This window comes from Cupressus sempervirens, chromosome 6, assembly GCF_028749045.1.
Source record: "Cupressus sempervirens isolate cs-2001-9-10 chromosome 6, ASM2874904v1, whole genome shotgun sequence".
Taxonomy (NCBI): Eukaryota; Viridiplantae; Streptophyta; class Pinopsida; order Cupressales; family Cupressaceae; genus Cupressus; species Cupressus sempervirens.
This window is the reverse complement of record NC_143123.1, coordinates 700,084,875-700,110,306: the sequence shown is the minus strand read 5'-3', so window position 1 is coordinate 700,110,306 and position 25,432 is coordinate 700,084,875. Positions and strand designations below refer to the sequence as shown.

The window sequence follows — 25,432 nt, the reverse complement described above, 5'->3', positions numbered from 1 at the left end:
ATGGAAGATATACCCATAGGGTTAATAGTTCAAGCACCAGTGATCAATGTGGAGGGCAAGATTCCTAAATCTGGCGGTGAACTAAAAAGAGGTGTAATGCAAGGCATGTTGGATCACAGGATACACATCTTGAAGAGAGTCTCTCAAGATGCATATAATGCATTCACCAATTTACAAATTGCTGAGCAGGTATGCAATGAGGAAGTAGCTTGGTTAGATCCAATTTTCCAACAGTGGGGGCCATATATGCAATTTTTTGATAGATTGATACCTCTATTTGCCAAAAAGCTAGACCTTCCTGATAAGGTCATTACAGTTAAAGAGGGTATGGATAGAGTAAAGGATTTTCTACAATTCTTTACAGGGAAATTAACAGCTATTCAGAATAAGATGAAAGTATTGGTTAATGGTTTTTATTCTTTGATCCTTTCTAATCTTAATTCGGACAATCAAATAAAAGATTGGAATGAATGGTCTAGCTCTTTCAACCATATTGTAAATTTTCCAGAAGTGGTATCAATTTTTGAAGGTGACATTGATGAGTTTTCTTTCAATGAACTCATTGATACTCTGTTTAAAGTTGAAACTGAAATGAATAGATTTATAATAGAGGGGAAGGCAATCACAGATGCCAAGTGGTAGAAGTTTGTTGGTGAATTAGTAACAATCAAAGCATGCAAATGTCCAACTAAAAGAGAAGTCATTGTTTGGGAGGCAATTGTAGAAATCAAGGCTTTACCAACAGGGGTTGGTTGAAGAAAAGGGCAAATTGAAGATTTGATGCTTCTGGCTGTCATGTTGTAATTGTTTCTGTTGTTCCTTTTGGTGTCGAGAATGCAAAGATTTTTTTTAAAAATGTTTTGTTACATCTTTGTATTCCCTTTTGTTAAGGCACCTATTAGTCACAATTTTCCTTTTGTTTGTTGCAACTCATGTCTATATAAATGAGTTTTCAAGGCATTGTGATAGGTCTGAGAATTTGTATAATTTTTGCTGTGTTCAAGAAAAGTATAGTCAGTCCATTTTTTGTGTAATGGTTTTAGAGTTTATTTGTAGATCTAGTACTTTTTGATGTTAATATATCATGACAGAATCAGTAAGGTATTCTGAGTTCACTTTTGAGTTTCTATTAGTCATTGTATTAGTCTTTTAAAAGGATAATACAAAAGAGTACTTACACTATATTTGTGTTATCTATTTTTGTCTCCATTTTACGAGTTTGTTTACTTTGAGATCAGTTAAATAAGGTTTAATTGATTGAATGCAATATGGACAGGCTATCTAATGGTTCTATTGTTGCTTTTAATTCAAGGAATTAAGGAAGTGCTTCAGTAAATCAATGGAGTTTATGAGTTTATAAAAGGAATATTTCATAAGAATGGAAATGGGTGATTACAATTGATAGATTCATCTACAAGTTATTTGAACTAGATCCCCTACTAATAGTTGACTCTCTGCCCAATGGATAAGGCACTGGTCATATAAATCAGAAGTAAATGAGAGTAAATTCTACCACTACATCTCCAATTTATATTCAAATCTAAATCAATCAAAATATTTTATCAAGTCTATAAGGGTGGTCATCATTTGTGTGTGGAAATTCATGAAGTATTGTTAGTTGTTGTAGTTCATGTTTGTTTTGCATATATCAGAGGAAATAGACCATATTTGCTACTCCTAGGGATTAAGGGTAAGAGTCAAGAAATTAATTCAATCCCTAAGGTAATCCCACCTTGGTTTTGCAGAGCAAGAAGTGTAGGAAGCATTGTGCTTCATGTTGTTGCCCAGAGATATAGTGTATTAGACTAATCATGAGTATTGGATACCTCTAGGTATAATACATTCTGTTGTCTATTGGTAATAATAATCACTGTTAAATTAGGAGCCAACACATGCTTTGATGACCCTCTGTATGCATTTTAAAGTTAACATATGGATGTAAATAAAGACAGTGTTGACGAAGTTATAGAATTGGCCTTCCAATTACACTTATTTCACAACCTCTCCAATGCATCCATTTTCAACAAATTTTCCATGAATTTCCTTTGAGGAGATCACAACACTTTCTGATTCACTATTATGATAAACAATTAACACATTTTTCTTCATTACTCTACAAATAATGGAGCGCCTACATAAATTGTTGCGTTCAACGAGGAGACATTTTTTTGAGGTCTTTTGAAAAGCAATGTGCTTTGACAAATCTTTACAATAAGGGAAAACTTTCACTTGGTGTATGAGGGCTATGAGCGTGGTGTCGAGGAACATGGTGCAAAACCATCATTTTCATTTTCTTTGAAGTTTTTAGAGAAAATGATTCATGGCATTTGCCTTTGATTCCACATTTTATGTGCATGCCTATGCATTCATTGTGCCTTGATGGTTGTTCACATCTGTAAATTGATCCACTCCTTCGAATTTCATTATTGTATTCATCAAGAGGATAATTCCACATTGTCTATGATCCACATTTAGCATGCATCTCAACACATTCATCTTGTGCAAAACTTTGCAATCATGCCATTCCATGAGATGGCTTCTTTTTGAGGAAATCTAAGATCATTGGGCAACATGAGACTATTTTTCTTCTGGATCACTGTATTGAATGTCATGTCCCCTTTTCAAATAAATAAAAAATAATAATCTTTGCTAAGGCAGGCAGGCCCAAGAAAGTGAAGTTTCAGAAAAAGGGGGTTAATCTTTGGAAACCGTTGGACTAATAAATGAAAATTATTATTAAAATATGTTTCATTAACCTCTCTTGGATGTGAGTTACAGTTATGCCCTCTTTTAAGGGGTTTGGAGGCATTTTGGGCAGAGGAGAGAACTTGATTTTTGCTCATTCTTTGTTATTCTTCAGAGGCTGCCAAACCTGTGGAGAAGGAGACCCAAGAACGGGAGTTTGCAGGTTTCCAGGGAGACCCAAGAATGGGAGTTTGTAGGTTTCCAGGAAGGCTAAGGATGGGAGTTTGAAGCCATTCCATGTGCATGCTCATACAGAGTTTGCCTTTGTGCTGAACAGTGCAGATTTGTGGGTTTTTGGGTGTGTTTTTTTGCATGAGTTTGGTGTTTTCAGTTGAGCATTTCATATCAGTTTTGGTTGCTGCTGTATTTCAGACTTTAAGCTGTTAAAATAGAGCTGAATATATGTATTGGGATGTGATTAAACTTCTGAGATAGTTTATTAATGTTTTTGTGGTGTTTTCGAGCATATTTTGTGCTATTTCAGGAGCCTGATGAGCATAGTTTTTGTCCTACATTTTTGAGCTGTTGTGTAAAGGCTATACGGATCTGGAAATGTCAATTTGTAGGCTTTTATTCTTCTGAAAGTTCTGTAAAAAATTTTATTTTCAGATTTATTAATAATTTGTGAAGTTGTGAAGCTTTTAGCACTATTTTCAGCATACCCGATTTGGGGTTTCTTGAGGAATTTGGTGGATCTTTGTGATATTAGTTGTTTGATCTTGAAAATCTGATTAGAGGTTGGAAATTTCATGTAAAATAAGAAAAGGGACATTTCAGTGGTATCAGAGCCATGATCTTGCCAGCCTGAGGGTTTGTAGAAGTTGCAGGTCAGTTTTGACAACTACCCAGATCTTGCATTTCAGTTTTTAGAACTACCCAAATCTTGCATGTCATAATTTATAGTTGCATGTTGCTTCTAATCAGCTGCATGTCAAAATTTATGGTTGCATGCTACTTCTAATCATTTTCATGTTAGTTTTTGGTGAATTTTGTGGTTGTAGAAGTTTACATGTGAATTTTGACAACTACCCAGATCTTGCATGTCAGTTTTGACAACTACCCAGATCTTGCATTTTTGACAACTACCCAGATCTTGCATGTCATAATTTGGTGGTTGCATGTTGCTTCTAATCAGTTGCATGTCAAAATCTATGGTTGCATGCTACTTCTAATCATTTTGATGTTAGTTCTTGGTGAATTTGGTGGTTGTAGAAGTTTGCATGTCAGTTTTGACAATTACCCAGATCTTGCATGTTAGTTTTGACAACTACCCAGATCTTGCATGTCAGTTTTGACAACTACCCAGATCTTGCATGTCATAATTTGGTGGTTGCATGTTGCTTCTAATTAGTTGCATGTCCAAATCTATGGTTGCATGCTACTTCTAATCATTTGCATGTTAGTTCTTGGTGTTTGAAGAAGTTATATCCTATTGGGGTTACACTCTACTTTATCCAGAATGGACAAGTATTGTACAGAGTCTCAGAGGACACGATCTTGGACAATTGATAGCCAGAGTCAAAACAGTAGAAAGGATGGTTATTTAGACATTCGAGATAAACTTATGAAAATAAGCCATGACATGTTTAAACAGTTGGTTGAGCACCACCGTATAATGAATGACATGTTATCTGACCCAGCTAAGGTGGATAAGTTGACTGGATTTCTATTTGGCAGATTTTCTCACAGGACAGATGACACAATTCCCAAGAACTTGCATGAGGAGTTTGAGAAACTAGCTGATAGCCAAGTAGAGGTCTCAGATTCTACTCTGCCACAGGAGGTGGTGGGAAAGGATATTACACAGATTGATAGTAACGGTCAACTTGATACTCAAATTGAGACAATTGTTTACAGGTTGTCAAAGGGTGATGCCACAGGTATTCAGGATGGTATAGTTACAACAGGCAGTGACTATAGTGTAGTGGGTTTAGATGATGATTATGAGGATGTTGTTGTGCAGGATGGTGAGATACCTGGTAGGGATGAGTAGACATTGATCATTCATGAATTTGCTGAGAAAGAGCACCAGGCACAGTTAGATGCTTCATCACATGAGGTTGAGGCTGGTAGTACTTCACATGATTTGTCCAGCCAGCTAAAGGTGAACAAAGATAGTATTGTGACTTCATTATCTCATCATGACAGGTATGTGGAGTTAGTTGGTATTGGTCATATTACTCAAGTGAGGAGTTTGCTTGAGTTACCAGTTGATTCTAGTTTACGGATATGGACTCAAGATTGTTATATTGGCGTTTGGGATTTAGTCGACTGGAGATCTTTAACACTTTTTGGTAGTAGTGTTTGTTTGGGTGCTATCATGGATTTGATTAGCAGATTACACTGTGTTGTCTTTTCCTGTGCCAGTATCTTATCCGATGTTGGTATTAGTTTTTATACACTGATGTTGGGCTTTGTTCATATATCCAGTCGACCATACTTGCTAGAATGTGTTGATGACATTTCATATTTGGCAGTGTGTATAGATGAGTCCCAGGATCATATTGGCATTGATGACATCCAAGAGGATGCAGTGGGCAGTTTTAAAGACTTAGTTTCCTTGGGTATAGAGGAGTTGGACAGCAATGCTAATATTTTTGATACTCTGTATGTTGATATGAGCTTTAGATTTGATTCACAGGATATGGATGGTAATACTCTAGAGACTAGTAACTTTGAGGATACTCCTTTAGAAAGTGCACCAGAGGAGGTTTGTAGGAGACAGTCAAGCCAATGCCATCATGTGTCTAATTAGTTGAGAGTTAGTGACCGAGACATTGCTATCACTTGCTAGCATTTCGATGCTGCTCGTCAGTTGTTAGCAGTTTATGGATGGGGTTCTCCTACTAGTGATGAGCAGGAAGGCAGTTATCTTTCCTTGACAGAGATCCACTCTTTATGGGAGGCTATTCGAATTTTGAGACAGAATTATATGCAGTTGTTAGCCGATAGAGATTATCTTATGGAGTGGGGCAGTACAGCATATGATGCATTGTTGGCCAAGGAAGATGAGGTGAGTGAGCTTACTGAGCAGCTTGAGGTGACTTCTGAGATTCTTGAGAGTACACGGTTGGCTTTCAAGGAGTCACAGTTTCATTTGGCTAAGGTGACCATGGAGTTAGAGCGACTATAGTCTTTACCTGATTCTATACAGTCACAAGCTGTGGTGTTTGGTGATCTGAGGATGTCCATGGACGAGATTATCAGAGACAGTGGAGATGGGGATGCATACATCTTTGATACTAACATTGGCATATCAGGTTCATTCCCACTAGAGTCAGGTTTAGTTGAGTTGGGTATTGTAGCAGATTATTGTATGCCTGATAAGGTGGTGGCCTCTAGTACTGAAGGCACGGAGACTAGAGATGTATCAAAGATCATGTGTGATGTTGGTGAGTCGGCAGTTGGCATGGTTCCTGCTAGTAATACTACTCCCTTGGTGATATCTTCGGAGGTAGTAGTTAGTTCCAACATGGTTAATGATCAATTGCAGTTAGTTTCATCTGGATTACAGTCTGAGCCACTGACTGAGATTGGTGCATTCTATCGGCATTACACTATGAGGTACACTCATCAATTTACCTTTGATGACCATGTTGATGAGATGATGATACAGAGATGTACTTTGGTTCCTAGTGCTTATCATCAGTTATGGGACAGTTTGATGCCTCAAGATGAGAGTTGTGATGGGCATGACATGGTGATAGGTTCTGCAGTTGACAGCTTGATAATATGTGACTTAGAGCAGGAGTTTGGGAATGATGCTTCAGTGGGTGTTGTTATTGATTCTACTCCTTTGGCTATGACATCTCCTGACTTAGCTAGTGATCAGTCACAGTGGGTTGTATCACTTGTTCATGGTGAGCTGTTGACTGAGGTTGGTTTTTTTAATCAACATTATATTGCAGGGTATGTACATCAGTTAGCATTTGATCCTTGTGTTGAGGAGTAGATGGCAGGAAAATTTGGTTTGGGTTCCAATTCTTGCTATTTATCTTGTGATGGCTTTTCACCATCTGGGGTGCATGGTAGTTATGGTTATGAGATAGTGGTCGGTGATCTACAGAGTTGTGTTGACTACAAGCTTTGTATAGTGTGTGGATTCTCCATACTTGGTATAGTTTCATTCGAGAGCATTCACCATTGTTGCAAAGTTGGATTGTACATTCCGTATAGGCCAGTGGAATGCATTGATGGTATTTACTGTGTTGGTAGTCCACTTTACTTGGGTTCTGATGTTCTAAGAGTTTGTGCCTCATGGGTTTTTGATTGTGGTAGTGGTGATTTTGGAGTTTGGTTGAGCTATAATTGTCAGTTTGATTATGGATTCCTCTTGGTCATATTGCAGAGGATATTGCAGGAGCCTGTGTTAATTGGTAGTAGTATAGTTCATGACTACATTTGGGATCCAGGTGGATTGATTGGTTTATTGTTCAGCCATTGCTTGAGGACAAGCAATGTTTGGGAGGGGAGGACTTGTCATGTCCCCTTTTCAAATAAATAAAAAATAATAATCTTTGCTAAGGCAGGCAGGCCCAAGAAAGTGAAGTTTCAGAAAAAGGGGGTTAATCTTTGGAAACCGTTGGACTAATAAATGAAAATTATTATTAAAATATGTTTCATTAACCTCTCTTGGACGTGAGTTACAGTTATGCCCTCTTTTAAGGGGTTTGGAGGCATTTTGAGCAGAGGAGAGAACTTGATTTTTGCTCATTCTTTGTTATTCTTCAGAGGCTGCCAAACCTGTGGAGAAGGAGACCCAAGAACGAGAGTTTGCAGGTTTCCAAGGAGACCCAAGAACGGGAGTTTGTAGGTTTCCAGGAAGGCTAAGGATGGGAGTTTGAAGCCATTCCATGTGCATGCTCATACAGAGTTTGCCTTTGTGCTGAACAGTGCAGATTTGTGGGTTTTTGGGTGTGTTTCTTGCATGAGTTTGGTGTTTTCAGTTGAGCATTTCATATCAGTTTTGGTTGCTGCTGTATTTCAGACTTTAAGCTATTAAAATAGAGCTGAATATATGTATTAGGACATGATTAAACTTCTGAGATAGTTTATTAGTGTTTTTGTGGTGTTTTCGGGCATATTTTGTGCTATTTCGGGAGCCCGATGAGCATAGTTTTTGTCCTACATTTTTGAGCTGTTGTGTAAAGGCTATACGGATCTGGAAATGTCAATTTGTAGGCTTTTATGCTGCTGAAATTTCTGTAAAAATTTCTATTTTCAGATTTATTAATAATTTGTGAAGTTGTGAAGATTTTAGCACTATTTTCAGCATACCCGATTTGGGGTTTCTTGAAGAATTTGGTGGATCTTTGTGATATTAGTTGTTTGATCTTGAAAATCTGATTAGAGGTTGGAAATTTCATGTAAAATCAGAAAAGGGACATTTCATTGAACATTCACACTGCCTATGATTCCACACTTGTAAGAGAATCTATTTGATAGAGGATTTCTTTAATGCCTACCACACACTTTTCCACCTACACACATAATCGTGCAAGGTTGTATCATTGGTAGAAATATGTGACCCACATTCATAGATGATCCATAGAGAGAGCAGCAAAAACATGGCTTATACGATTGGTGTCAGCATGAAGAATGGTATCAAAGGTTCTTGAATTCAATTTTACTCTCGTGAGTAGCTCCTGCCATTTTCTATGACTTTGCACACAAACATGTGTACAAATAATCATGGCTTAAACATCACACACTAAGGCTTGATTCCTAGGCTAAAAGTGTTAAATAGTTAAAGTTGACTTACTTTTTCTAAACTTAATTATTATTTATTTTGTGATGTTTAAAATAGCTCACAAATAATGCTAGTAAAGGCTATCAAATAGGCTTCGATGATCACAAATGATGATAGTTCCACACTTGTATGTGTGTCCATGCGGAATAGAATACCTAGTTTCATATTCATGTTTAATTGACATATACCGAGAAAACATGGTTACATAAACACCACATTTGGAATAATAGAAATTGGTGTATCAACAAGATCATCACCCTTGTTGAAAGTGTTGAAAATGATTGATAAATCATTATGGTATTTAGCCAACAATTCAGGTGTTCTTTCTATGACTCTACATTTATGCATGCACCTCAACTTGATAGGTTGTTCAAAGTTTGATAGCTAAAGAATTGTGTCTCACAAACTGGACTACCTTTTATGTTCAAACAGTTGCTTCATCTAATCTATTTTAGAGATGTGCCACTGTTGACTTGGTGGTCAGCACTTCCTTCGAATTTGTGACATGGCTTAACCGCCTCTCATAGATCTGGGTAAGTCTGGTGTTTTTGATGTTTGTTGATAGCTCAAGCTTTTGGCACAGTGGCAAACATACCAACAATTGGTATCAAAGCATTGGGTCACAAGTTCGAATCTCGAGAGGTCTCCTTCATTCCATCGGTGTGGAACCCTCAGTTGGTGCTGAGGGGGAGATTGTTGACTTGGTGGTCAGCACCTCTTTCAGGATTTGTGACATGGCTTAACTGCCTCTCGTAGATTTGGGATTCATGACATGGCTTAATTGCCTCTTGTAGATCTGGGATTCGTGACATGGCTTAACCGCCTCTGGTAGATCTGGGTAAGTCTGGTATTTGTGACGTTCATTGATAGCTCAAGCTCTTGGCACAACAACAAACATACCAACAATTCACCAATTAATCTATAGTTTAAAAGATCACAGTGCCCTTGCTTATTTGGATAGAGAGGTAGTTAAACTCAACAGTTATAATAACTACTTTAAGTTCTCAATTTTTTGATGAACTTAGAGAACTTAGCCAAATGACAGATTTCGTGGGATGGTGTTGCCTATTATATCAACTCGTTCATTGGCTTTCTTTGTGATCTCAAATGTCTCATGCATCTGTATCATGGAGAAAATAGGGAGAAGGCTACTTTCATACCACCTCTTGTATTTTTGGAAAGTTTCTAAAGACCTTTTCAATCAATACCATTTTCTTTGATTTTTGTTGACAATCCATTCCATGAGATGCATTTTTTTGAGATGACAAATCCTCTAAGCATTCCATCAAGTGGTGCTTCACTGTCTTTCTATTTGCTTCCATGCCTTTCAATGAATGTCACAAAAAATATAAGTTTCAGTTTCCTCCAAGACAATCTGAAAAATAATTCAATGCCTCAATATAATAATTAATTAGTTGAAGTAACTCAATTTTGTATGAAGAAAACCAACTTTTGAGGAATGAAGGCATTAACAAAACTATAAACTGGGCCAACTCTTCATTTCAAAGAATTATTCAACTTCAGAAAGTTGTCGATCTGCTTGAGTGTTGATTTCCCATTGGATCTTTGGTGGGGTTAGAAAACTTAGTAAAGACCTAATGAACTTTGGAAAAGTGGCAAGTTATATGAGAGTTTATAATATCTCATTTCCAATTTCTTTGTCAGTATTTTCAGATAAGTTATCAACCTTTTCACAACCTTTAAACGAAACAAGAGCTCTATTCGAGTAGGAGTCCTTGCCTATAGTGAAGAGCATTAGGGAAAAAAAAATGTTGGAATGTTGGATAAAAGGGAAAAGAGGAAGGATTATTGTAATATTGTTACCAAAATTCAAATGTACATTTTTATTAGTCAAACTCTTGAACCTATATAATCCATTAAATTTAAAAACACATAATTGAATACTAATATTTTAAATATATAAATTACTATATGATAGATTAATGATCTATTAAAATTTATAAACCACTTATCAAATATCTAAAATCCAAAACTAAGCTTATATTCTATTTCATTAAAAAATTATAAATCATTATCATTGAAAAATAATAATATAAAAAAATAGATAATTTCATATACTGTTATTTTATAATTTAATATTACAGTGACAATTTATAATTTTTTTAATAAAATATAATGTGTTGAAGCCATTTTTTGGCATCAAAAACTTACAATAAATGTACAATCGTGTGCCAACTAGAATAAATGTACAATAGCAGAGTGCCAACTCTCTTTTGATGGAGGACATTCTCCTTATGCTTCCTTATCTCCATTTGCTTTGCGTGTTTTTCTAAACCGTAAAGAAGCTTCTGGTAGCAGTCCAGATCAGAGTCAGTGGGATTGCAGTCGGATTTCTACAAAACGAGATGAGCAACATTTCTGCGGTGCTTCTTAGTCTGCATTTCGATGACTGTTTCGGAAAGAGCGTTTGAACGAGGAAAAGAGAACAGGGAAATGTCTCAATTTCATTTTAACATGGTTGCTAATAATAGAATCCACTTTGCACCTGACTGTTTGCAGAGTATTTTAATCATATGTTTAAAATTATTTTGAAAACATGTGCGGCCATGAACTTGATAAATGCGTCCCTCAATAATTTTGGCATCTACTGAATTCAGTTAATAAATATGGAGCCATGCCATGCAGTAAATGTAATGGAAGGGTATGACACGTTGGATAGTAGTTCCCCAAGAATATGGTGTCCTTCATGTTGGAGAAGTGCAGGGTTGGGTGGCATATTCATAGACTCACCATGTTTTTTGAGTGCTGAATAAACATATGCAACGTTTTTGGTTTTTTTGAAGTGAACACAATTAGGAAACTTTTTTTCTTGGGCGTTGACGATGGGTTAATAAGGACTTTCGGGTTTGTTCTGTACAATTTTTTTGGATGGCTGAAAAAATCTAGTGCCTTCATGACCATGCAGCAGGGGAAGCATTAAGAGAAGGTACATAAATGAATCAATGTCCACTACAGCTGAAAATCTGTCCGTAATACTTCAATTTGGTTTGATCAAATTAAAATGATTTGTTTTAGTACTTTTGATTGCCAATTGTTTGTGGGAGTAAATTTATGTTTGATTTTATTTTCTATTGAGTTGCTGATAATCAGAGCTTGACTTGGCTATGGAGAGGCCCTTTTAGGAGAACCCATAGTTCAGGGCAATAGATAACTCAAAGTGAAAAGCTCATTTGCTATTGCCTAAACCACTGGTCAAGAGTCCAGGAACCGGTGAATGCTCTTTGTTTCAAGAATGTTGGAGAAGATGCTTCAGGAATGCTCTGGAAGATTCTAGAGTTATACTTTTCTTGTTATTTTTTTTACTTTAAAATATAATTAAACGCGAGGAAAAATAGGTAGACCCAATCAAAAAATAGAAATTAACATATAGAAAAATATTTAAAAAATAAAACATCTTAAAACTTTAGGATATATGATTTATGAATTCTATAAATTAATTAGATAAGAAGCTATTGAAAACATTAGTTCCCCGCCTAAGACTAATAAAGCTTGCAATCTTTACAAAAAATGTCACCATATTCTTTCATTAATAACTTAGGATGTTGTTAATATTAAGTCATGAGTAGCTCAACAAAATTTTAGTCAATCATATTAATTCCATACTATTGGTTTAAATAGACCCTTCCATAATCCATCACTTCCTTGAAAAATTATAGAAATTTGCGGACTTTGGATAGATATTCATAATAAATTTGATGATCTTGAAGGATGAAAGATATGTCAACAAATTAGTAGATGATTTGAAGCAAAGATTTTGATTGAAAATGCACCACAACTAAGCTTGGAAGCTCTTATAAGGCACATGTATTTGATCAACTAGATAGTGAAAGTAATATGGAGCTCAGATTTTTGCTACTTGAAAATGGGACCAACACAAATATATGTATATTTTTTTGATGTAATACATTTGCAAATGAATGAAATGTTTTTTTTATCAAATTCAATTTCCTTTCAATACTTCACTTTTAACATTAATTTAGCTTAGCAAAATATTTAATAATGAAACTCAACGTAACCAAATGTGCACCTTGCTTAGTTGCAAAACTCTATCAACTCTACCTTTTTGAGTTGTAGATGAAAAATAGGTAATGTTTTTGGTAAACTCTTAGGGGTGTTTGCTTGCTAAACAAATTAGAGCTTTCCTTATGCAAATCCATTGGGCACAAATCTTCTTTCAACCTTAGAATAAAACCTTCTCAACTGAAAACTAAAACACACTTGGTAAAATTGAAACCATTATAACCTACAATAATTCTATTGAGGGAATAGATATGACTTTTAATAATGAGCTAATGTGGAAAAATGTATTCATAACTATGAATGATTCATACTTTCACATTCAAATTATATCGGGATATAGTAGAACTCACTCAAACAAAAAACTGCTTAACCTTAACTTGGAATGTTGTTGGAAATCGTTAGAATGACATGAAGGAGAATTTATGATGTAGTGTAGAAAATTATAATACAAGCATTATGTGATGGATACTTTCTCATATCATTGTGGTTGATTACAACAAGATTCTCCTTGTTACTCTTATCACACACTAAACATTTAAACATCTAACTAAAACTATCTAAAATTTTGTGCTCAACTGCACTTGGAGAAATAAAAAAATAAAATTCAAATAAACAAATCTACCATAAGATAATCAATCGATTATTTAAGTATCAGATACATCCATTTATAGATTGATTGAAATAGCTTCCTTTCCTCACCAACATAGGATGAGTTTCATGTATGAACAACTAAAATCAGATTGAGGATGTCTAGAAACTCAAGTTGTAGCATACATCTTGAAAATGATAAGTTAGATCACATACCTCTTGAATTTGATCAAAAGCAACATAATTTTTAAGTGCATATGTAGGTTATACCTATTATTCAATAACTATATCCTCACACTTAAGATTCATTCTAGAAAAATGCCTAATTGGGTCCTTGAGATGATAAATTCTAGATTCTTATTTCTATTTTTAACTCTATCAACTATTTCTTCAACTACCACACCATTCTCATTAGCTACAATTTGTTCTTGAGGAACAAGAGAGAGATTTACTGTTTAACCTACTTAATGGTGTTGATCACAAGCCTCTTCAAAGTCTATGGTTTGCTAATTTTATTTCTCTTCTTGAACCAAATCTTCATCCATATAAGATCCTTAGAATTCCTCCTGAGCAATTGTAGCTTTAGTCGGATTGACTCAATCTTATATACATTATTGTTATTAGTAATCATCATTTCCTATATATACTTATCCATGTTAATAATATATATTATTGTATAATACACACACACACACACACACACACACACACACACACACACACACACACACACATATTGTTAGACATATTATTATTGTTCATGTTAATATAATATTATTTAAATGATGATTACACCATAGATACATTTCTCTTCATGAGACGTGTCTCCTCCTCTCATATTTATATGAGATCCAAATTTGCATTTGGACATCATCAAGAACAATGGCTATGATTCTACATTTGCGGAAACAATCCTAGAATTTTACATCTTCACCTATATGCTGATAGTGCAATACCTTGTCAAATTTATTTCCATGTTCTTATTCATCACCACTTGGCATGTCTGTTAGTGTGTATATGCTTTCTTCATTATTATAATAGATAAAGGCATTTTAATAAATAATTCAACTTGAACCCAAGAATCAGTGTCCAATTCCTTCATATTGTTGTTCTTGATTTGTTTCATCTAAATGAAGGACTGATATCTAATTTTGGTATAAAAAATTCAAGATAATCCCAAAAAGATTCTTCCTCCGGATTTTCATTTTTGTTTGGGAGAGAATAGTTACTTACCTTGCTGCAACTTTTATTAGAAATCACAACATCAAGGTTCTAAGCCTCTTTTTTTTGTACTACAAGTGATAAGAGTATTTTTTGATTTTCATCCTCTTCTTCATTCACATAAAATGGAAGCTCTTCATTAGAATTAGAACTTTGAAAATTGCTAGCCTCCTTTATCTCTACAACCTCCTGTGGAAAATCTGATTTATAAATACCAACTCATTGTTAAGGGAGGGAATTTTTAAAACTTACAAAAATCAAATTGAAAAAACACCTCTTTGTTAGGATTAGAGAGACATAAATAACAATTACATACTAATATAACCAATATTAAAAAATAAAATAAGAAAGCACATAGAAGAGAACACAAGACACAAAGATTTAATGTGGTTCACCTAATCCCTAGGCTATGTCCACCAAATAACATGTCCAATATTCTGATTATCTAGTGATTCCAACTTGATTACAATATGCAATCCCTTGCAACTCAATACCACCAAAAGAAGCTACTAAATCATCATACATAATAAAATCTTCTAACCCTAAACCTGTTTACTTTAATGCAAATTTTCTCAGGGATTTTTTGGGGGTGGGTTTTTTCCTAAAAGGGTTTCCAATGTAAGTTTGGTGTTTCATTGTGTATCTTAATGTGCTTTCTATTTTTTATGCTCTTGTTTTCTTGCACATATCAATGTCATAAAGTTGATCCATTCTTTATTATTTCCCTTGTAAATTGGCATTAGGAAAGTGTTTCCGCATGTAGCTTTCCTTACAAGTGCTATTAGAGCTAGACCAAATTTTCTTATCCTTTGTTGGTTAAGGTTGGTTGTTTGTACCAATTTGGTTCCAATGGGATTTTTTGCAAAGTGTTCATCTGGAAATTGAGATGGTAGGTACATGGAGAATAGACATTGAAAAGTTCCATGGCACAAACTTTGAGTTGTCAAAACTTAAAGTTGAAGATATATTGGTTGACACAGATATGTGGATCACTATGTCTAGAAAAAAGCCTTTAGGGATGAAGAAGGAAGATTGAGATCTGGCAGATCAAAATGATAGAGGATTAACAAGGTTGAACTTTGCATATTCTATTATGTTGAAATTTCATGAAGATAAAATTGTATGTTCTTTGTGGAAGAAGTTGGGAGATATTTATCAAGGAAGACCCTTGGTAACCAAGCTCTTCTTGAGAAACAAGTTGTACTCTCTGAATATGGATCAAGGAATGACTATGGAGGATCATATAAACATGTTCACTATGCTGATTGCATAATTAGCATCTATTAGTGAATAAGAGCATTGTGTGTTATTGTTGTGCTCATTGCTTGATTCAAGGGATCACCTTGTGATAGCTATTAGAAGTACTACCACCCAGTTTAAAATGGATGAAGTAGTTGTTGCACTTTTGTTGGAGGAGATGCATAGGAAATATTTTGAGGTGGCTAAAGAGGCTATCACCAAATGCGATAGATCAAAGGAAAAAAGAAGAAGGATGTAAAGTATGAGTATTCTAAACTTTTTTAAAAAGTGAAATGATTGAATTGTAGGCAGACTGGTCATATCTAAAAGGATTACAAACAAAAGAAGAAGAAGAAGAAGAACTAAAGATTTCTTTGGATTCAAAGTCTTCTTAGAGTGATGATGAAGATGCTAGAAATTCTTCTTGGATAATTGGTCATCTCATGATGACTGGTTAGATTACTTCAATCTTCATGTGGAAGATATTTGTCATGATGCCATGTGTGACCCGACACCAAAATTTAATGGGAATTGTTGGAAGTGATGTAAGTTCTTTTGATTGATCTTCTTTAGTATTCCAGGTGTCATAAATCCCAATAAGGATATTTTCACATTTGTTGAATTATTTCTTGGAAATGTTTATCTTTGTGTAATTGAAGATGTTGACACCTAGAGGGCTCAATAGGATCTTTGATAGAAGTGTGAATTATATTTTCATTTTTCATGTTATGGTATGTTCAAATTGAGCTTTTTATCTCTGTAGTTGAGATGTTTTTATATCATATTGTCATGTTTATGTTCTTGAGGCCATGGTTGGAACTTTGCCATTGATCTTGTTTTGGTTTCTTTGTATTAGTATACTGCTCACTTTCTGAATACTTTGGGATATTGCTATGTTGCAATTGGAGTTGGCATGGATTGATCAATTGTATGTTCTCATGGATACTTAGATACATTGGTGATGTTGTTTTCTCTTGTGATTAGAGATGTGTTCGTTAGAATGATCAATGGTTTCAGCAGAAAGTCTGAGAGGTATTCACTTGATACAAACTTAAGACATAGAACATGGTTGATGTATTGTTGATGTTCATGATACTACAAGTTTGTTGTTGTATTTCTATGTGATGTTGAATGGATCCATAGCAGACTAACATTACCTATGTAGTAGGAGCTTTCTTCTGCATATGTCATAGATATTACTTTTAGACATGAGGTTGTATGTTATAGGTTGTATATGTTGTTGCTTTTGAATTCACATTGTATACCTTGAAGGTATAAAAATGAACACAATTAAGTTTGAATGGCATACATGGTCATGTTAAGTAACTCTATGGATATGAGTCCATACTTCTCCAAGTGGGAGATTGTTAAGTGAATAAGTGGAGGGAGTCCACAGAATGGTGCAAATGAGCCTCAGTGTATGGTGAGTCCATTGTATAGTGGAGGCGAGTCTCACTATATAGCGAGTCCATCTACAATGGAGGAAAATACTTTGGAGACCCATACTAGTTGTGTATGGTGAAAGATATTCTTGAGGTGTATGGTCATGTTGCCTATCTAGTGAAAGTGGAGTACAAGTGGGTTCTATAATATGATTACTAAGTGGAGTGTGGGTTACACAACATAAAGTCCAATGGATGGTGATGATAGGTACAAGTATGACAAAAAAAATGGTAAAATTGGTACAAGGATGGTATGGTGCCAATGCTAGGGCCAAGTACAATGTGAAGTATGTCCCCATGGAGCAGTGTCTATCACATAATGGGGTAAGTGCATCAAGTTGTGGTGCCAAAAGGGGGGTATAAGAGCACACCTTTTTTCTGAAATCAACAATTTTTGAACTTCAACAAGAATTTGAGGATAGTTACGCTCAAAATTTTAAGATATGACAAAAACAAAAGTAGTAGTCCTTTGAATCTAGTTTCTAAAATACTATTTTTTTTTCAAAATGGTTTAGTTTTAGGTCCTCAAAAAGGGGGGCCACAAAAAGTGGTATTGTTTATTCCAAAAAAAACATAACATAGTACAAAGTGTGGCCCTCCTAAAATTGTAATTTTTTTTTTGAAATTCTTTAATTGCTCCAGTCAAAAGTTACTTAAGACTATGTAGTTTATCCCAAAATTTTTAGGTAATTTTATAATCTGTATTTTTTTAAATGAATTTTTTAACTATACACATCCCAAAAATGTGAAATATCTTTTTGCTCCCCCTAGAAATGATTGAAAATAAATCTAAAATCAAAACTTCTTTTTTTCAAAGTGTGTAGAATGGAGTCTAATTTCTAAAAAATTAAGTTGTTGCAAAATTTGATGAATGAGCTAAAATCTACAGCCCAATTAGTCATGTTGGTTTTTGACAAAAAATGGACATACATTCAAAATAAATTATAGATAAAAGGCTTGAAATATTTCAAATAAAAAATAATTATATGCTTATATAGCTAACATAGAGACCTACAATTTCATGTAACTTGATCTTATCGATGCTCAACCACGAGGAATCTTGAAGGAGAGCACACAAGAAAATTAATCATTTTTTATATGTTTGCAGCAAAACACATCTCAAACTAGTTTATAGACTCCAAACCTTTGGGTTGGATCCCCAAGGAAAAACCAAGCCTTAAGCTTGGTATAATGCAAAGGTTTGAATAGCGTGCATGCACTATTTAAATCTTTTTAAATTTAGGTCTTAATAGCGCATGCGTGTTTTAGTGACACACACTATTGAGACCTAAATAGTGCATAGAGAGGGAAGAAGAGAGGTAGAGCAAGAGAGAGAGAGATGGGGGATGATGGGTCTGTGTGTGAGAGAGAGAAAAAGTAGGGGATGGGCTAGGGGAGAGAGAGAAAGTGAGAGAGAGTAGGGGCAGTGGAGAGAGTATGAGATGGGAAAGAGAGGAAGTATGAGAGAGTAGGGGTGGAAAAGAGAGAGTACTAGATGGGAGAGAGAGATTGAGAGTAGGGGATGGGAGAGAGAGGAAGTGAGAGAGAGAGAGTAGGGGTGGCAGAGAGAGTATGGGATGGAAGAGAGAGATTAAGAGTAGGGGATGGCAGAGCGAGAGTAGGAAGTGGGAGAGGGAGTGGGAGAGGGAGAGAGAGGGGGATGGGAGTGTGTAAGAGAGAGTAGGGGATGGGAGAGAGTGTGAGAGTGAGAGAGAGAGAGAGTAGGGGTGGAAGGGAGAGTAGGGGATGGGAGAGAGAGTAGAGAGGGAGAGAGTGAGAGAGAGAGAGACAATAGGCGGTGCGAGAGGCAGTGGGAGAGTGAGAGAGAGGGGGGGATGAGAGTGTGTGTGAGAGATCTAGAGAGTAGGGGATGGGAGAGGAGAGAGAGAGGAGGATGGGAGTGTGTGGGTGTGTGAAAGAGAGAGAGTAGGGGATGGGAGAGGGGAGAGAGAGAGTAGGGGATGGGGGGGAGAGAGTAGGTGATGGGAAAGGGAGTAGGAGAGGGAGAGAGAGAGGGGGAATGGGAATGTGTGTAAGAGAGAGAGTAGGGGATGTGAGAGAGTAGAGGGTGGTAGAGAGAGAGAGAGTATGAGATGGGAGAGAGAGAGTGAGAGTAGGGGATGGGAGAGAGTGTGAGAGAGAGTAGGGGATGGGAGAAAGAGAGTGAGAGTAGGGGATGGGAGAGAGATATTAGAGAGGGAGAGAGAGATAGTAGGCAGTGGGAGAGGGAGTGGGTGAGGGAGAGAGAGGGGGGATGGGAGTGTGTGTCTATGAAAGAGAGAGTAGCCCAAGAGAGAGAGAGTAGGCAGTGGGAGAGGGAGTAGGAGAGGGAGAGAGAGAGAGAGTAAGGGATGGGAGAGGAGAGAGAGAAAGAGAGAGTAGGATATGGGAGAGGAGAGAGAGAGAGTGAGAGAGAGTAGGGGATGAGAGACCTGAGAGAGAGTGAGAGAGAGTAGGGGATGCGAGTGAGAGTGAGAGAGAAAGTAGGCGGTGGGAGAGGGAGTGGAGAGGGAGAGTGAGAGAGAGAGGAAGATAAGAGTGTGTGAGTGAGAGAAAGAGTAGGGGATGGGAGAGGGGGGAGAGAGAGAGTAGCCTATGAGAGAGAGAGAGAGTAGGGGATGGGAGAGAGAGAGTAGGTAGTGGGAGAGGGAGTAGGAGAGGGAGAGCAAGAGAGAATAGGGGATGGGAGAGGAGAGAGAGTGAGAGAGAGTAAGAGATGGGAGAGGAGAGAGAGAGTGAGAGAGAGTAGGGGATGGGAGACCTGAGAGAGAGTGGGAGAGAGAGTAGTTAGTGGGAGAGGAAGTAGGAGAGGGAGAGTGAGAGAGAGTAGGGGATGGGAGAGAAAGTAGGTAGTGGGAGAGGGAGAGAGAGAGAGAAGGGATGTGAGTGCGTGAGAGAGTAGGGGATGAGAGAGGAGAGAGGGTGAGAGAGTAGGGGATGGGAGAGAGAGAGTAGGCAGTGGGAGAGGGAGAGAGAGAGGGGGGATGAGAGTGTGAGAGAGAGTAGGGGATGGGAGAGGAGAGAGGGTGAGAGAGAGTAGGGGATGGGAGAGAGAGAGTAGGCGGTGGGAGAGGGAGAGCGAGAGAGAGAGAGAGTAGGGGATGGGAGAGGGGAGAGAGAGAAAGAGAGTAGGTGGTAGGAGAGAGAGGGGGGATGAGAGTGTGTGAGATAGAGAGAGTAGGGGATGGGAGAGGAGAGAGGGTGAGAGAGAGTAGGCGACGAGAGAGGGAAAGTGAGAAAGAGTAGGAGATGGAAGAGGAGAGAGAGCAAGAGAGATAGTAGGGGATGGGAGAGGAGAAAGAGAGCGAGAGAGAGTAGGATATGGGAGAGGATAGAGAGTGAGAGAGTAGGGGATGGGAGAGAGAGAGTAAGAGAGTAGGCGATGGGAGAGGGAGTAGGAGAGGGAGAGTGAGAGAGAGTAGGGGATGGGAGAGGAGAGAGAGAGTAGGGGATGGGAGAGGAGAGAGAGAGTAGGGAGAGAGAGTGTAGGGGATGTGGGATGGTGGGATAGGGAGAGATGTATTTTCACATAGTGCGTACGTGCTATAGTGCATACACATTATGTGAAATTACCAAAAAATGGTCACAAAGCAAGTTTGGGTCCCTTTTGATCCATATTCTGCTTTTTGTCTGTTGTGCATTCTGTTGTTCTGACAGAAAATGCAAGTTTCAAGCTATTGGAAGTTAGCAAACACTATTTGAAGACTTTTTGAAGCTAGCAGACACCAAATTCAATCATTGGATATACTATTTGAAGGCTTTTTGAATATTCTTTCTATAGAAAAGGTTGGTGCAGTCCTTTTTAAATATTCTTTGTTGATATATAGAGACAAATTTGATTATCATTTGACATGTTGTTTAATATATAGTGAATTCATTGAAATTTTTATGTTTGAATGAATTGTTATTTGGAAATGGTTAGAAATTTTGCAAGTTGTTTGATATATATTGTGTATTCATTAAAACAATTGTAATTTTTATATGTATTTGAATGATTTATAATTTACAAATTGTAAGTAATTCAGATGTTTGAATGATTTGACATGTAGAAATCATTATCATGCCGAGGAAGAAACCAAAAACTCAAACAAATGAGGAGAGGGAGAGAGATTTGGCAATTAAAAGAGATAAAATGAAACTACTAGGTGAACAAAAAAAATTGCAAAGAAATAATGAAGAATTGACTTTCGAAGAGGAACAAGAATCACCGATACAAAGAAACAAAGAAGAAGAATTGGAAAGACAAAGAGAATGATTGAGATTGTTATGCTCAAGAAGACGATTGAATTGTGAAGCTACACCATCTTCAAATGTTAGAGTCATATCATCCTCTCATGTTGAAGACATGCTAATTTGTAGATTCGACGATGTACACACTCTATCATGTCATGTTGAAGGCACAACATCAACATATCAAGTAGGTGATATTCCATATTTGGCATCTTATTTCCAAGGCACATCATCTTCAGTTCAAGGTATGCAAAACACTCAACCTTATGTTGATGTTCAAAATGTTGAGGGAATGGAATAGATTATAACACCTTCTAGAATTCGTTTTATAATACCAAAATATTTGATTGATATTGATATTAACATTTTGAAATCAATGTCTGACAAGATAACAAAGCATACTTGTCAAAGAAAATTTAATCGTATGTGGAGATTATTCTTTGAAGAATTAAATATTACAGGTCAATGCCAATTATTTGTTGAAATGATGAGGAATTTGAAATTTAAGCCTATCATGAAGATTCTTGGGCTAAGAACAATGAATGATTCAGATGAAAAAAGCATTGTAAAGAATCTAATGAGTGCTTATGACAAAGCGGGTTCTAAATCACACACCAAAGATAGTAATATCACAAGATGAGTACTTACATCGACAATATTAAGTACCCAAATGAAGAAAAATTGACTCATGAGAAAGACAAGAAAAACATTTAAAATTGGTAGAGCTACTCTAAGGAGAGCCATGCTAAGGCGTGAGAGATTGGAAGATCCAACAAAAAGTGAGCTACGGACATTTAGCGGTAGACTACTACAAAAGGATAAATAAATTAGTGAAGCTTTGGAATCATTGATCAAAGATTTTTGAAAAAATAACACACATGTTTCCCCTAATTAAAGAGATGTTGTAAGAAGAGGATTGGTAGCCAAAATCGTGACCCACATGTGAAACATTTTTTGGACTCAACTCAGACACAATTTTTTGCAAAATTTATTGGTATGTATCCTCAAATTTGAATAAGTCAAAGATTTTTTGAGATGGTTAAACCTTTTATGTGAAGATAAATCACACATGCAAAACTTTTTGTTGTAGGATACATATTGAATTTTCTAACCATTTTGATGTTTTTAGGTAGATATGTGTGTTTTTGCATTCTAAGTTTGTTTTGCAGGATTGTGACATGAATGAGCCACCAAGATCTTCAAGGGAATTCATATCCAAAATTTTATATGAAATAGGGGATAGATTGTTATTTCACCCGAAGACAATGAAGAAGACAATGAAGAAGGGGCAGATTATTATTTGTGTCATTGTGTCCAAGCCAAACAAAAATTGGATCACTCAGTTATAGATGGTGAAGGTTTAGAGTACCATATCGATGCGGTGGTTGTAATTGGCACATGGCTTATACAATATTCTATGAAGAACCCTAACTTGTGGTTATTCAAGGATTGGAAAACAGAGAGGAAGATTCTTCATTATTCGAACCTTGTTGTCGCATCAAATGTCCACTTGATAAAATATGGTGGAAAACCACATAATAAAATTCTTTGGAAAGTTCATGAGTCAGACCACGAGGCAATACTTGAGACATTAAAATGAAGAGTAGATCCAATTGGTTCATTAGACCGAATAGGGAGAGAGGGAGAGAGAGAAAGAGTGATCAATTGGATCGAAATACAATGTTGCAACCTCTCCCCCAAAACTATCCACATGACAAGGTGGGTATTGTTATTATGTGTAAGTGATGAGATAATTATAAATCACAGATTTTATGTTTTGATTTGTTTAGAATCTACATACATTATTCAAATTTATATTAGATTCTTTAATAGGACCCATTTTCAGATTAGTCATTTGAATAAGTGAAAGTTTGGAATTTTTTGTTTGGATCAAAATGTAATGAAAGAACATGAAAATTGTTAGAATGTGAATGCTTTGTGATGTAAAGTCATGATTGTGTGCATGTAACCAAAAACTTGAAACTGGCAAAAACAAGGATATAATGGGAGAAGTTTCCAAGACTCATCAAGCCATTCAATAAGCCGCTTGATCATTGCTAGAAGCTCAAACAAATAATTCTTTGCATTTGGAACATTGTTACCAATAATGATATTATGACTAATATCCTTTTATCTTTTTTTTTTTTTTCCATTTATAATTATTTTAGATAAACTCCAAAACAAATTTATTTTTGAATCATAAACTTATAAAACCCATCTTATAATGCTAGATTGAGTTTTGATGTGTTATCATCTAAGATATATATAAATGTATGAGAAGTTTAAATTAGCTGATTCTATTGGGATAAGTGGTATTTGTTAGAGTAAATAATTATTTATTCTTTTAGTTAAGTGTACTTAGGTTAATGCATTTAGTTAATAGTTGTAGTGGATGAGTTGTTGACAACACGGGAGTTTGTTCCTATCTAAGTCATACTTATCTCCTACCTTGTTTGAGGATATCCCACCTTTTGTGGATGTATGCTTAGTTGTCAAACTTATCTTCTAGAATCTTCTAGCTTGTTCTACAAGCTTCCATGAGGTCTTTATATTTGGGCTCATTGTATTTTTAGAACACAATTCAACTCATTGTAAATACATTTTTCTTGTTTGCAATATCTTCTCTCTCATGTCCATTTAGTATTTTTCCAACCTCCACCTCGTCCTTCTTTGGTTTCCCTTCAACAAGTTATTTGTATGCAGGTGATCTTGGTGCATTGTGGAGTTGGATTTCATCAATATATGCTTAGTTGTCAACCTTATCTTCTAGCATCTTCCAGCTTGTTCTACAAACTTTCATGAGGCCTTTATATTCGGGCTCTCTCATTGTATTTTCACAACACAACTCAACTCATTGTAAATACAATTTTCTTGTTTGCAATATCTTCTCTCTCATGTCCATTTAGTGTTTTTCGAAGCTCCACCTCTTCCTTCTTTGGTTTCCCTTCGATAGGTTATTTGCATGCAGGTGATCTTGGTGCACTGTGGAGTTGGATTTCATCAACTCCTACAATATTGTAATGGATAGTTTAAAGATTCATTTGAAGAATATAAAGGGGCATGAGTGATGTAGGTCATTAGACAAAACAATATCTTCACTAGAAATGGAATTAGGAGAAGCAAGAGTTGTGAGTGGAATGAAGACGAATGGAGGGGAGAAAGAAAATAAATCTTTTGCCAAAAAAGCATTTGTTGTGGTGGGAATCAACACTACTTTTAGCAGTAAAAAATGATGTGATTCAGTCTGACACACTTGGATGCCACAAGGTCAACAACTATACTCAATTAAAACACTTACAACAATTGTAAGTTTTTAAATTTGAATATTACTATGTCTTTTTTTGAATCCCACAAATAAAATGGGAAATGGGAAATGAGAATGGCAGGGGAAAAGCTAAAGAAGTTGGAGGAGGAGAAGGGGATAGTGATAAGGTTTGTGATTGGGCACAGTGCTACACCAAGTGGCATTTTGGATCATGCAATTGAAGAAGAAGATAAAGAGCATAATGACTTCCTTAGACTCAAACATGTTGAAGGCTACCATTAGCTCTTAGCAAAGACAAATATCTACTTCTCTACAACACTCACTAAATGGGATGCTAATTTCTATGTTAAAGTTGATGACGACATGCATGTTAATCTAGGTACATTATCATCATTCATGGTTTCATCTAAATAGTATATTTTATGTTATAATTTGTTTAGATAGTTCATGTTTTTGTTTTTTGGGTAGAACTTATTTGTTGTTTTCATTTGAGATGGGTAATTCTACATAAAACACTAGTGCCATTTTATATGTTGCTTAAAGTTGATATCTATCTTAAAATATAACATTTTTTACATTTATGTAATATTTTAATCTGAAGATAATTGAGAATTCATTGAGTTCTCAAGAACTAGGTAAAAAATATTTGAAAAGGTGATAAGTTGGCCTTGTCCTTTGGAAAGTTTGGAAGTTTGCCAAGGAAAACTAAATTTTGACCTACTAGGATTTCTAGGCCTAAGTTAGGGATATTGATCCTTTGAAGGTGTTCGAGCCTTGAAAGTGCATGAATCCTAGTGGTTTAGTCCTAGAAATGCTGAATCAAGTCTAAGTTTGAAATCTTGAAACCTTTTTACTTGTTTTTCCTTAATTGGCCTAGTTGAGGGCAAGTTTCCCTAAAGCCATATTTTGATC

The 25,432-nt window shown here is 36.1% G+C and overlaps 1 pseudogene; it reads left to right on the top strand.

Moving 5' to 3' along the window:
* LOC149554197 (putative beta-1,3-galactosyltransferase 8) lies at positions 1-24,934 on the top strand (annotated as a pseudogene).
* The last annotated feature ends 498 nt before the right edge of the window (positions 24,935-25,432 follow it).